Source organism: Elgaria multicarinata, chromosome 8, assembly GCF_023053635.1.
Source record: "Elgaria multicarinata webbii isolate HBS135686 ecotype San Diego chromosome 8, rElgMul1.1.pri, whole genome shotgun sequence".
Taxonomy (NCBI): Eukaryota; Metazoa; Chordata; class Lepidosauria; order Squamata; family Anguidae; genus Elgaria; species Elgaria multicarinata.
The window spans coordinates 3316219-3330103 of NC_086178.1; the positions used below are offsets into that span (position 1 = coordinate 3316219).

The 13885-nt window shown below is 46.9% G+C and overlaps 1 protein-coding gene across 3 annotated transcripts in view; it reads right to left on the bottom strand.

The window, feature by feature from the left end:
- Positions 1 to 13885, bottom strand: part of LPP (LIM domain containing preferred translocation partner in lipoma) — a 378416-nt gene that overhangs the window by 113816 nt on the left and 250715 nt on the right. The window lies entirely within an intron of this gene.

Here is a 13885-nt window from a genome sequence, read left to right on the forward strand (position 1 = left end):
CATGGTGTACAGCAGTGATGAGAATGTGTGCCCTTCCAGATGTTACTGGACTGCATCTTCCATCATCCCACACTCTAGGCCTTCCTGGCTAGGGCTGATGGGACTTGACGTCCAACAGTGTCTGGAGTGCCACATATTCCCCCTTCTCCTGCCCCTCCCCGCTGGACAGCAACCACCCCTAACCTGGTGCTCTCCAGAGGTTTCGGACTACAACCCTCAGCAACTCTGGTGATTGGTCATGTTCTTTGGGGCTGATGGGAGAAGTAGTCCAAAACATCTGGAGATGCCCCATTGGGGAAGGCTGTTGTAGAGTTTTCTAGGGATCCCCCTAGGGTCTCCACAGCTCCTCACAAGCCGAGAGCACCCCAATTCTCGCCTGCAGCTGCACCAGGCAGAGGAACATTGCTGAGAATGGACAAGGGGTCCTTCAGGAAAGCGAACTGCTGAGATGTTTTCCGAGGAGAACGAAGGTCCCACCAAACACCGTTTACAACCACACAGCTGTACAGATGTCACATTTAAGACCAACTAAGAGGGCCTTTTCAAGAAAAAAGTAGTGGGAGAGAAATGGAAGAAAATGCACAAGCTTCTTAATACATCTTAGGTGTGTTGTTAGAAAGCTTTTACTTTGAGTCTTTAAATTGATAATTAAACGTTTTCTTTAACCTTTTTTTTTTTTGGTTTGCTTGCCAACTTGGATATATGGAAAGGGCAGATAAAAATGTCAAAAATAAATGTAGTGACGTTTTATTCATAAGAAATAAAATTATTTAAAAAATATATCACCATGTGAAAATAGAGGCTGGGGGGAGAAGTCACCTCAGGGTGACCTTTCCACTTCAAACGCACTCTGGTCAGACTAGAAAGGACTTTGGTCGTATCCACTATGACTTTTTGTAGGTTCTCAGGTTAATTCTAAGTCCAAAGGAGAGTGACAGAAGGTTGGTGAAGGTTTCCCCACCCTGCAAAAGTTGAAGGCTGTTTGAAAGAGTGTTTTCCTGTGTCTAACATGTATACGAAAGGAAAGGAACCTCTCGTGCAAGCACTGAGTCAGTACTGACTCTTGGAGGGACGCCAGCTTTCGCTGACATTTTCTTGGCAGGCCTTATAGCGGGGTGGTTCGCCGTTGCCTTCCCCTGCCGTTATTCCCTTTCCCCCAGCTAACTGGGTACTCATTTTACCGACCTCGGGAGGATGGAAGGCTGAGTCGACCGGCTGCCTGAAACCAGCTTCCGCTGGGATCGAACTCAGGCCGTGGGGAGAGTTTCAGCTGCAGAAACTGCTGCTTTACCGCTCTGCGCCACACATCACCATTTTGGCCTCTGCCAAATACATCCAGCTTGTTTTTGCATTGTTACAAACCTACATAATCTCTTTCAGCTCCCTTAAAAACACATTGTTTTAACTGTTTTAACTGCTTTTAAATTATTGTTTTAACTTGGATCACGGTTTAATTTGTTTTTAACTGTGCATATTTATTGTTTTATACTGTATGTTTTTATCTGTACGACGCCCTGAGATCTTAATGATATAGGGCGGGATATAAATGTAATAAATAAATAAATAAATAAATAAATAAATAAATAAATAAATATTGTCTGTAGCCTGGATCCTATTTAATCCTTCTCTTGCTTTTATACATTTCTGCTGGGTGATACAACAAGTTAATGCTGGAAAGTAAAACAACACACACAACAACAGCCAAATATTAGAGAGAGAGAGAGAGAGATTTATCACACCAGCCTTACAGTCTGCATTCATGGTGCATTGCCTGCAAAGGGCTTATTTGACATTTATTTATTTGTTTATTTATTTCACTTATATACTGCTCCCATAGCCAGGGCTCTCTGAGCGGTTTACAGAAATTCTAAAATTGAGATAAAAACGAGTATACAAAATTTAAAATTCTAAAACACAGAACATATACACACAAAGCATTAAAAACCGTTAAAAAACTAAACATGTGGGTGATTAAGATGTGCCGCCATATGCCTGGGCAAAGAGGAAAGTCTTAACCTGGCGCCGGAAAGACAGCAGCGTTGGCGCCAGGTGAGCCTCGTCAGGGAGATCATTCCACAGTCTGGGGGCCACCACCGAAAAGGCCCTGTCCCTCGTTGCCACACTCCGAGCCTCTCTCGGAGTAGGCACCCGGAGGAGGACCTTAGATGTTGAATGTAGTGACCGGGTATATTTACGTCGGGAGAGGCGTTCCGTCAGGTATTGTGGTCCCAAGCCGTGTAAGGCTTTATAGGTCAAAGCCAGCACCTTGAATTGGGCTCGGAAACATACAGGTAGCCAGTGCAAGCGGACCAGAGCAGGTGTTACATAGTCGCACCTTCTGGTTCTCGAAATCAATCTGGCCGCTGCATTTTGCATGAGCTGCAGCTTCCGAACTGTCTTCAAAGGCAGCCCTACGTAGAGCGCATTGCAGTAATCTAACTTGGAGTTTACCAGAGCATGGACAACTGAAGCCAGGTTATCCCTGTCCAGATAGGGGCGTAGCTGGGCCACCAACCGGAGTTTATAAAAGGCACTCCGTGCCACTGAGGTCACCTGAGCCTCAAGTGACAATGATGGATCTAAAAGAACCCCCAAGCTACGAACCTGCTCCTTCAGGGTGAGTGCAATCCCATCCAGAACCGGTAGAACATCTATGTTATAGTTTGCTTTCGGGGTGAAGGACTCCGATGATATGCATCATGTCCAGCTGTGATCGCGGGTCTTCCCCCTCTCATGGTGACGTATTTTGCAGCGCGGAAAGAACGGTTCTTCTTGAGCGCTGAGCAGCCACTGGGGCATGCGCTAGTGCAGGGCGGAGGTGCAGAGGCTGGTGTGATGGAGCTCAATTAGAACAACAACAGTATGGGATAATTCGAGGGAGAACCAGAATAAAAGTGTAGGTGGGATGAAGCTTATATATACCCTGGACATCTGTCCACCTCGCTTTTCCCCCGTCAGAATTCGCCATTCGTCCCAGACATTAAAACTCCAGGCTTAAATTATATTTCCTACGCTTGCAAAAAAAATGCCATTCAGCTCGATGCTGGGTCTGGACTCTTGGGAGAACTATAAAAACCGTAGGTTAAGCCAGGTTAATTTCCCTCCTTTTTTTAATTTACAAGTACATTTGCAAAACGCGATTTGCCAGGAAGGCGGTCAGGGGGGAGACATCAAACTTCAGAACACAGCTCCGCTTCTGTGCACAGGAACACTTTTTTTGGTGTGTTTGTGTGTGGGTGTGTTTGTGCGTGTGCAGCGGTGAACTTGGCTCACCCTTGCCTTAAAGCTAGCGATAAAACCACATTAAAGAAAAATGTAGGGTGTTCCCCCCCTTTTTTAAAAGAGAAGCAGTGCAGGGGCTTCTGGCGTTTAAAAAGAAGAAAGAGAATCGATCTCTCACGAAAGCAGAACAAAGCACCTTCTGTCAAGGAGCCAAACATGACGGCAGAAGGATTCGGTCGGCGGGAGGCGTTGTGGCCAGGGATGCTAGGAAAGGGGAAAGGGTTACGCAAGAGCCGGGAGGAGGAGACAGACGGGACATTGCAACGAAGGCGCGGGAGTGTGGGACAATAGAGGCATAACGGATGCCGGGCGGTGAAGGGGTGGTCGTTGTAGAACTCTGCGATAAAAGAGTCCCTGTATCCTGTTCTTGTTATCTCTGGGCTGCTGCCGCCGCTGTCAACCAAGCAGGATATTCATAGAATCATAGAATAGCAGAGTTGGAAGGGGCCTACAAGGCCATTGAGACCAACCCCCTGCTCAGTGCAGGAACCCACCCTAAAGCATCCCTGACAGATGGTTGTCCAGCTGCCTCTTGAAGGCCTCTAGTGTGGGAGAGCCCACCACCTCCCTAGGTAACTGGTTCCATTGTCGTACTGCTCTAACAGTCAGGAAGTTTTTCCTGATGTCCAGCTGGAATCTGGCTTCCTTTAACTTGAGCCTGTTCTTCCGTGTCCTGCACTCTGGGAGGATCAAGAAGAGATCCTGGCAGCATCCATAGAATCATAGAATCATAGAATAGCAGAGTTGGAAGGGGCCTCTAAAGCCATCGAGTCCAACCCCCTGCTCAAGGCAGGAATCCACCCTAAAGCATCCAGATGTGGCCAGCCGGTGAATGCACATGTGGACTCTTGCCAACACAAACATCCCCGGCCTGGTTCCTCCTAGGTGATCCCCTGGTCCTTCCCTTAAGGAGGGATGGGGTAGTTTCTTTTCAATATGAACCCTAACGTTCTCGTTTAGATTTTATTTATTGCTTTTATCGAATTGTGATTGAATGTTGTTGGCTATCCCAGGTGTGTGGTACGGCGCATGTTAGAAATATCCGTGTACATACAAAGTTTTTCACTGTCTAGCTCCTTCCTATCTCTCCTCTCTCATCTCACACTATTGCCCCGCTCGTGCTCTTCGCTCCTCTGATGCCATGTTTCTCGCCTGCCCAAGGGCCTCTACTTCCCTTGCTCGGCTTCGTCCATTTTCTTCTGCTGCCCCTTATGCCTGGAACGCTCTTCCAGAACATTTGAGAACTACAAGTTCAACCGCAGCTTTTAAAGCTCAGCTAAAAACTTTTCTTTTTCCTAAAGCTTTTAAAACTTGATTTTGTTCTGACTTCATACTGTTAGTTTTACCCTACCCTGTGCCTGCTTACCCTACCCTCTGCCTGTTTGCATTCTCTTCCCCTCCTTATTGTTCTACTATGATTTTATTAGATTGTAAGCCTATGCGGCAGGGTCTTGCTATTTACTGTTTTACTCTGTACAGCACCATGTACATTGATGGTGCTATATAAATAATAATAATAATAATAATAATAATAATAATAATAATAATAATAATAATTACAGAGGATGAGGGACCATGAGGCGAGATAGGAGAAGAGGTCTTAGACTGAAGCCCCATATACTGAGTACTGGAAATCCCTTTCTGATTCCTACAGCTCTTTCCAGATCAAGTTCTGAAACAACGAGGACTAGGATTTCAAAGGACAAATAAAGAAATTATCAAGGTCCATCTAATCCAGGTGTCTACTCTTTAACAGGATCAAGGTCAGCAAACTTCCAAGCAAGGCTCAGTGGTGCTTTGACACCCCCCCCCCCGCTTGCTAAACCAGCTGCTCGCCAGCCCTTGTTTCTACTGGGAGGAATCCTTTTCCTGTGTATGTGGCCAAAGGGGAAATGAGGCCAGGCCCCCGTCTATACGACAACGGGATTGCTCCTCATTAAATATAAACCTGAATTTTCGTTAATTCGAATGTAGGTAAAGAGCGTCCCGCTGCAGCAGCAACACTGACTTATTTCCTGAATTTTTTTATAGTGAGTTATAAATGCGCACATGCGCATTATCACATATAAGGAGCTATGGAGGAGAAAGGAGCAAAGCTGTGAATTTTATATGCGGAGCTCCGCAGATTCATATAACAGACAAACCGGGAGAGGGGAGAGGGAAGGAATGGAACGAGGCAGCAGAACACGGCTACTTCCTCTGGCTGCCCATTTCCCCCACTTTTGTTTTTGTGAACCGCCCAGACAGCTTCTGCTATTGGGCGGTATAGAAATGCAATAAATAAAAAAAAACATTTGTTTTAAGTAGCTTTCTTTGCGGAACTCCGCAGAATCAGAGAATTCAAACTTAAACCGGCGTAAAGGAACGAGGCAGCCGTTTGGTGCAAAATCAGGAAATCGGCCAATCACGTTGTCCTATCCTCAAAGCTCCGCCCACATGTCAATATTCAATTTAACTCCCCCAAAGACACATAACCATAACGCGGTGCAAACTCGGACGTGATCTAAAAGTTGCGGTAAATCATGAATGCGAAGATGTGCATTATCGCATTAAAAACCCGGCGCTACGGTGAAGGGACGGCTGCGTCATGTGTGCTAAAATGTGAATATGCGCATTTAAGTCAGGTTAAACAAGCCGTACAGACAAGCTCCAGGATGGAGTGGTGTGTGTGTGTGTGTGTGGAGGGAGGGAGGGAGGGAGGGAGGGGGTTCTTCTATTTCCTTGTCAAGCCAGGGCGTGTGGCTTTAGCTTTTCTCTTCCACTATAGGGGAATCCTGGAGTGAGATTCATTCCAGAAAAGGGTTGTTTTGCACCCTAAGAAGAACCCTTATTTTGCCCCAGGCCCCATAATAAGGGGCCGTGAGAAACACAGCTCTAATGTCAGGCATGTTTCACCAAGGTGAGGGCTGCTAACTTGCATAGAAAACATTGGTTCTAAAACGTGAAAAGGCTCCAGCGTAAAACTTGATTTCTGAGCGCGTCATCACACGGGGGGAAATCGCGTTTCCTTACCGTCACTTCTCCGACTGCGCTTTTGTCCCTTTCGAAAGAGGAAGTAAACAACGTGCTCGTGGCGTATTCAGGGGGCCGTTTTGACCCTGCTGCTTCTCCTGCACACAGCAGGGGATAGCGGTAAGTCTCGTCACAAAAATAATTCCGATTTACCGGGGTCATTTTTTGTGGCGCAAAAAACGCTAGAAGGGCAGAGGCATGTGGGATGCAGACGTCGTTGTGGACCTGCGAAAATCCATGTGTGCCCAGTAACGAGTGTGCAATAAAACGCTCGTCTGATGCCTGAGGCCATAGCTAGATGGGGGCGATATCCCGGTGATCGCCCCGGGATTGTCCCTGTGCATCCAAATGATGCACACGGCATCCTGGGAGCAGAGAGGGATGATCCCTCCCTTTTCCTGGGATATCGCCCTACAGTTGTAGCCCGCTTCTTCTGCAGTCTCGGGATGATTCCGAGACCGCAGAACACGTGGCCAGGTGTCACAGTTTGTCCCGGCTCCTTGTGAGTAACTGAGGGCTGGGGTGAGGGAGCTGGAATTTTTTTTTTTTAAAAAAAACATACTATTTGCGCACGAGCGCTCTGTCCACTTTAACAAAAAAAACCAAAATGGTGGGCGCGATGTCGCACACCACGTGTGAACCAGGGCGATGATCTCACGATCATAAAATCACAAGATCGCCTTACTTCGACCCCCCCTTGTCTAGCTGAGGCCTGAGACTCCCATTTTTGGAACCACACTCAATTTTAACATGCACACGTCCCAAACTGCCAGGAATTAAGACCGGTAAAGAAGTTACTTAACTGATGTACAGGCCAATTTGTGCAAATCGCGGCTGTAATTTTTGCAAATCTCTAGTTGCGCAAATTATGGCTGACACACACATGCATAAAAAGGTAAAAAGTCCCCGGAGCACAGGAAAAGCCAGCGGTTCGAGTTGGATGACCGACGGAACTCCGATGAGCCCCAAAAGGGCCGGATTTCCCGGTGAGGGATATCGCTACTCCCCATGTGATACGGAAACGAGTCGGAACAAGCTTTGAGGCTGGAATTCGGAAAACCTGGAGGAGCTTGGCTTCAGCCATACCTGTTGGACCGGGGTCAGACCATGTAGCCCAGCACTGCCCGAGACCCTGGCTGGGGGTGACACTGCAGGGCCTCGGGCAGAAAGTTTTACTACGTACACCAACATGTACATTGATGGTGCTATATACCGTATTTCTTCGATTGTAAGACGCCATCGAATGTAAGACGCATGTACCACCAACAGGAAAAAAACCCTAAGACACACCCACGATTCTAAGACGCACCCTATTTTTAGAGATGTTTATATGGGAAAAAAGTGCGTCTTAGAATTGAAGAAATAGGGTAAATAAATAAATAAGAATAAAGGGTGCTTTTCCCATCGCCTGCTCCTGACCCTTTGGACTGGGGTTGTGGCCGAAGGGTTGAACCTGGGACCCTTCTGTTTTCCAAACCTGAGCTTGGAGCTCTGGCTGCTCAAACCCTCCAAGGTCTCAAGTGGAATTTTTACCCCGGGCTTGCACCTGACATTCCTTTCAACCCAATACAAAACGAAGTCAGTATCGGGCTGGGGTGGGGGGCTTCAATTTGCAAAGCAGGCACTTTTCACCTCCTCGGGGAGAGCGAAAAAGGAAACGGCTTAGTTTCCCACTGATGAATAACACGTTAACGTTTCCCCTCTTTAAATAAGATCCCTTCAATAGAAAATTTCCATTGTCTATTTCAACAGCAGATTGATCACTTTTGCAAAGCATGAAAAGTGTGTGTGTGTGTGTGTGTGTGTGCAACTGGGGGCGGAGGGGGGTGGAAGGCAGTTTTCTGGAAAGCATAAACTTTCCATAAATCTAAAAGACAGCGTTGCCATCCCTACTTTCATTTCTGTGACTCAGCATTGGAGGAAACTAAAAAAGAGTGAATACGTACAGAAGGCAAGACACACACACACACACACACACACACACACACACACACACAGAGGCTCTAGGAGAAATCCACAAAGTATCTCACAAAGAATCTCTTCAGAGAAAGTGGGCTTAAACATAAGAGGCCCTCGTTTACTGCAGGCCATGGGGATCATGGGTCCTTTGTGGTAGCGAATCCCCAGGTGTTGTCCTGGAGATTCTCTGGCCCAGTTCAGAAGACACCTTAAACCAGGGCTTTAACCACGGTGGTTAAGCCAGAAAGCCAGGCTGTGTTCAGAAGACACCTTAAGCCATGGCTTAAACCACAGTGGTTAAGCCAGAAAGCCAGGCTGTGTTCAGAAGACACCTTAACCAGGGCTTAAACCACAGTGGTTAAGCCAAAAAGCCAGGCTGTGTTCAGAAGACACCTTAAACCACAGCTTTAACCACAGTGAATAAAGCAAAAGGCCTTAATCACCATGGTTAAAGCCATGGTTTGTCTTCTGAACAGCCTGACTTTCTGAGTTAACCGCCGTGGTTAAAGAGATGGTTTAAGGTGTCTTCTGAACAGGCCCTCTGCTTTGTTGAGAATCTCCAGGCCAACAGGGAAAATGAAACAAGGGAAAAGTCCCCACTTTCCCCTAATGCAGGGGTGCTGAACCTCTTCCAATCTAAGGCCCAAATTTAGGCTGACCATACGGAAAGGAGGATATGGCTCCTGTATCTTTAACAGTTGTATTGAAAAGGGAATTTCAGGCTATCTGAAGGAACGCCTCCTCCCTTATGTACCTGCCTGGACCCTAAGGTCATCCTCTAGGGTCGTTCTCTGTGAGCCCCTGCCAAAAGAAGTGAGGCAGGTGGCTACCAGGAGCAGGGCCTTCTCTGCTGTGGCACCCCGGCTGTGGAATGAGCTCCCTAAGGAGATTTGCTTGGCACCTACATTATATGCTTTTAGACGCCAGGTGAAGAACTTTTCATTCTCCCAGCATTTTAACAGTCTATAAATACATTTTAACTTGGTGTTTTAAATTTTTAATTTTGCATTGCTGCTCTTTTTATCTGATTGAGCTTTTATATTGTATTTTACATTATGGTTTTATACTGCTGTTTTATACTTTGAATGATTTTAATTTTTGTGAACCGCCCAGAGAGCTCCGGCTATTGGGCGGTATAGAAATGTAATAAATAAATAAATAAATAAATAAATTTCCTCTTCATCACACCAGTTAAAGCTGCAGGAGCCCTGCCCTCTTTTAAATCTGGTCACTCTAGTATGGCTGCTGCAGCTTTAACCGTTGTGATGAAGAGGGAATTTCGGCAGGTTCTCCATATATACAAATGACACCTGCTGAAATCCCCTTTTCTATGCAACTGTTAAAGATACAGGAGCCCTGTCCTCCTTTTCATAGGGTCACCCTACCAAATTTCATTTCAAAGACACATTTTTTTGGGGGGGGGCGCATTTCAGCCTTGGGTGGGGTCAAAGGCAAAGTGGGCGGAGCCAAACTATCAAAAATACCAGCATCCTTTCGCTTGAAGCACTTGCTGCCAGTAACTCAGCCTCAGGAGAGGCATTTTCAGATTGGGGGTTGGGAATGCAGGATAGATTATCACCATATAATTGTTGCCCGGGGGTGGGGGTGGGGGAAGGCTTCGGAAGTCCTGCGCCCCTGCCCCAATGCACAAAGATGAGGAAATCCTATTTTTATGCTCATTTTTCAAAATCCTCTTACGAACTGCCAGTCAAAGAGAAGAGTGGGTACGGGGGAGTTGCAGACTATACAACAGGAGCCAGAAAAGTGTGGGGAGGTGGCAGTAACTGGAATTTCGAGCAAAGGTGAATAGTTGTGGGGTTTGATTTTGGCACTGTAGATGGCCATTTTGACTAGGTCGAAATCTTGGCCCCCAATCTAGTGTTAGGGTGACCCTATGAAAAGGAGGACAGGCTCCTGTGTCTTTAACAGTTGTATTGAAAAGGGAATTTTAGCAGGTGCCATTTGTATATATGGAGAACCTGGTGAAATTCCCTCTTCATCACAACAGTTAAAACTGCAGGTGCACTGCCCTCTTTTAAATCTGGTCACTCTAGTATAGCTCCTGCAGCTTTAACTGTTGTGATGAAGAGGGAATTTCACCAGGTTCTCCATATATACAAATGACACCTGCTGAAATCCCCCTTTCTATGCAACTATTAAAGATACAGGAGCCATGTCCTCCTTTTCATAGGGTCACCCTATCCAGTGGCCAAGTAATGTGGAACGTCCACGGTATTGTGTCTGTTTTGCAGGGAGCAGCTTGCCGGCCGTGAGGCTGCGAAGGTCTCAGGCAAGTCCTAAAACAATCTACCTCTGCAACCTTGGCTTAAAGACATGTGTAGTCCTAAAGAGACACTTTAGTGTTTCATGTCCAGCTGCCTCTTGAATGCCTCTCATGTGGGAGAGCCCACGACCTTCTAAGTAATTGGTTCCATTGTCATACTGCTCTAACAGCCAGGAAGTTTTTCCAGATTCCGGCTGGACATCAGGAAAAACTTCCTGACTGTTAGAGCACTACGACAATGGAACCAATGACCTAGGGAGGTGGTGGGCTCTCCCACCCTAAAGGCAGCTGGGCAGCCATCTGTCAGGGATGCTTTAAGGTGGATTCCTGCATTGAGCAGGGGTTTGGATTTGATGGCCTTAGAGGCCCCTTCCAACTCTACTATTCTATAATTCCATGATTCTATAACAGAAGCAGCTACTCAGCCTCTTCCCAAGAGCATGGCTACCCAGAATTCCATTGGCTCTGAGCACGCTCAGTTCTCATTGGGCCAGCACCCCCCCCCCCCACACACACACACTTGTAGGGTTGCTTGGGGTTAATTGCTAATTATTTTTTGTACTTCTGCAAACTTTGGCGTTCTCCTGAGCCTGCCTTTGCCCTCCTCTTGGACATGGATGGTGCCATTTTGCCAACACAAAGATTTAGACTTGGAGCATGAGCCTACTGTTAGTACTATATCTATGCACATACACAGAGCTAAAAATAACTGTGTTCTTCTCCCTAAATACAAATAGAACGTAAGGTCCTCTCTTTAAAAGCCTGCCCATATAAGAATCCGTTCAAATAATAAGCACTCTACACAGGCCATTCTGCTCATTTTAAACCTTTCGTGCCAAAAATTGAAAGGCGGTGAACTTCAATTAAAGGTCCAGCTGCCTTTTATATGGACCATTGACACTGGTAGGCCACTGGCCACTGGATAGGGTGGCCATAGGAAAAGGAGGACAGGGCTCCTGTATCTTTAACAGTTGTATTGAAAATGAAATTTCAGCAGGTGTCCTTTGAATGCATGCAGCACCTGGTGAAATTCCCTCTTCCTCACAACAGTTAAAGCTGCAAGAGCCCTGCCCTCTTTTGTATCTGGTCACTCAAGCTATACTCCTTGTGATGAAGAGGGAATTTCACCAGGTGCTGCCTGCATACCAATGACACCTGCTGAAATTCCCTTTTCAATACAACTGTTAAAGATACAGGAGCCCTGTCCTCCTTTTCATATGGCCACCCTACCACTGGACAACCACCTGTCAGGTATGCTTTTAAGGTGGATTCCTGCATTGAGCCAGGGGTTGGACTCGATTCTATGATTAATTTCACCACCTTTAAGGATCAAACTCCTGTTTTTGAAGTGTAAGGTGAAGATGAATTTAAACTCTCAGGCCCAGGCCCACGTTTGTTTATTTATTTATTTATTTATTACATTTCTATACTGCCCAATAGCTGGAGCTCTCTTTGCGGTTCACAAAAAACTTTGCAGTGCAGTTGGGTAATGGGGCTTACACTGGCTTCAATAGCTGGGGTATATATATTACATTTAACTCTTCCCCCTTAAACAAGTATCTAGGGAGGCTTACAAAGTTAGAATGAGAAGAAAAGGAAGGAAAGGAACCTCTCGTGCAAGCACTGAGTCAGTACTGACTCTTGGAGGGACGCCAGCTTTCGCTGACGTTTTCTTGGCAGGCCTTATAGCGGGGTGGTTTGCAGTTGCCTTCCCCGGTCGTTATTACCTTTCCCCCAGCTAACTGGGTACTCATTTTACTGACCTAAGGAGGATGGAAGGCTGAGTCGACCCGAGCCAGCTACCTGAAACCAGCTTCCGCTGGGATCGAACTCAGGCCGTGGGGAGAGTTTCGGCTGCAGAAACTGCTGCTTTACCGTTCTGCGCCACACGAGGCTCATAGACTGAGAAGAAGACAACATTAAAACCTGGGGCTGCTGATACGGTGGTGAGTTGCCACCACGCCAGGGAGCCAGCGGCTATTCCTGATGCTGCAGCAAAAGTGTGGGGTTTCCGGCAGCTGGGTCCACCCCCTGCCCTGGCAGACAGCGACCAATCAGGGGTCACTATCCACCCAACCACACCTCCGCTTCAACTCCGGAGCGAGGATAGATGGTGGATGTGCCATACGCACCTCGTCCCGGAGAAAAAAGTTGGGGTAATTCCCCAACTTTTTTGCTTCACGGCTTCATAGCATCTTGGAATTGTTGTAGATCGCAAGCTGAATATGAGCCAACGGTGCGATATGGCTGCAAGAAAGGCCAATGCTATTTTGGGCTGCATTAATAGAAGTAGAGCTTCCAAATCACGGGAGGTCCTGGTTCCTCTCTATTCGGCCCTGGTTAGGCCTCATCTAGAGTATTGCATCCAGTTCTGGGCTCCACAATTCAAGAAGGACGCAGACAAGCTGGAGCGTGTTCAGAGGAGGGCAACCAGGATGATCAGGGGTCTGGAAACAAAGCCCTATGAAGAGAGACTGAAAGAACTGGGCATGTTGAGCCTGGAGAAGAGAAGATTGAGGGGAGACCTGAGAGCACTCTTCAAATACTTGAAAGGTTGTCACACAGAGGAGGGCCAGGATCTCTTCTCGATCCTCCCAGAGTGCAGGACACGGAATAACGGGCTCAAGTTAAAGGAAACCAGATTCCAGCTGGACATCAGGAAAAACTTCCTGACTGTTAGAGCAGTACGACAATGGAACTAGTTACCTAGGGAGGTGGTGGGCTCTTCCAGAGGCCTTCAAGAGGCAGCTGGACCACCATCTGCCAGGGATGCTTTAGGGTGGATTCCTGCATTGAGCAGGGGGTTGGACTTGATGGCCTTGTAGGCCTCTTCCAACTCTGCTATTCTATGATTCTATGAAACGCCCCATGATGGTTGCGAGGTGGCTGCTGCATCATATAATCGACACGGCAGCCACCGCACAGCCAGCCTAGAACTTTGGGTCCATATATAGCTAGCCCCCAAAATATTAAAACCCACAGTGTTTTTTCCCTTATTTCAACACTTTGCCCTCTTATCTTGAAGGTCTGCGTGAAAATCCAGCCCTCCCAAATTGCTGCCTGTGAATGGAGTGGTGAATTTCACAAGGGGGGGGGGGAATTCAATCAGCAGCCCTTCATTTTGATGATTTTATAGGAAGGCCCACAATGGGCTGGGCTTACCCCTGTGGTTACAACAATGACCCTTTTCGCTCTATTTTTTATTTTATTTCTGAAAACGTTCTTTTACCTCCACCACCAATAACGCCGCAGTGGAGTTGCTGTCAGCACTGATTATTTTATTTCGTATTTACCCAGGCTGACCTTGAAGCAGTGGGAAATAGGAGAGACATCTGTCTGAGAGTGCTT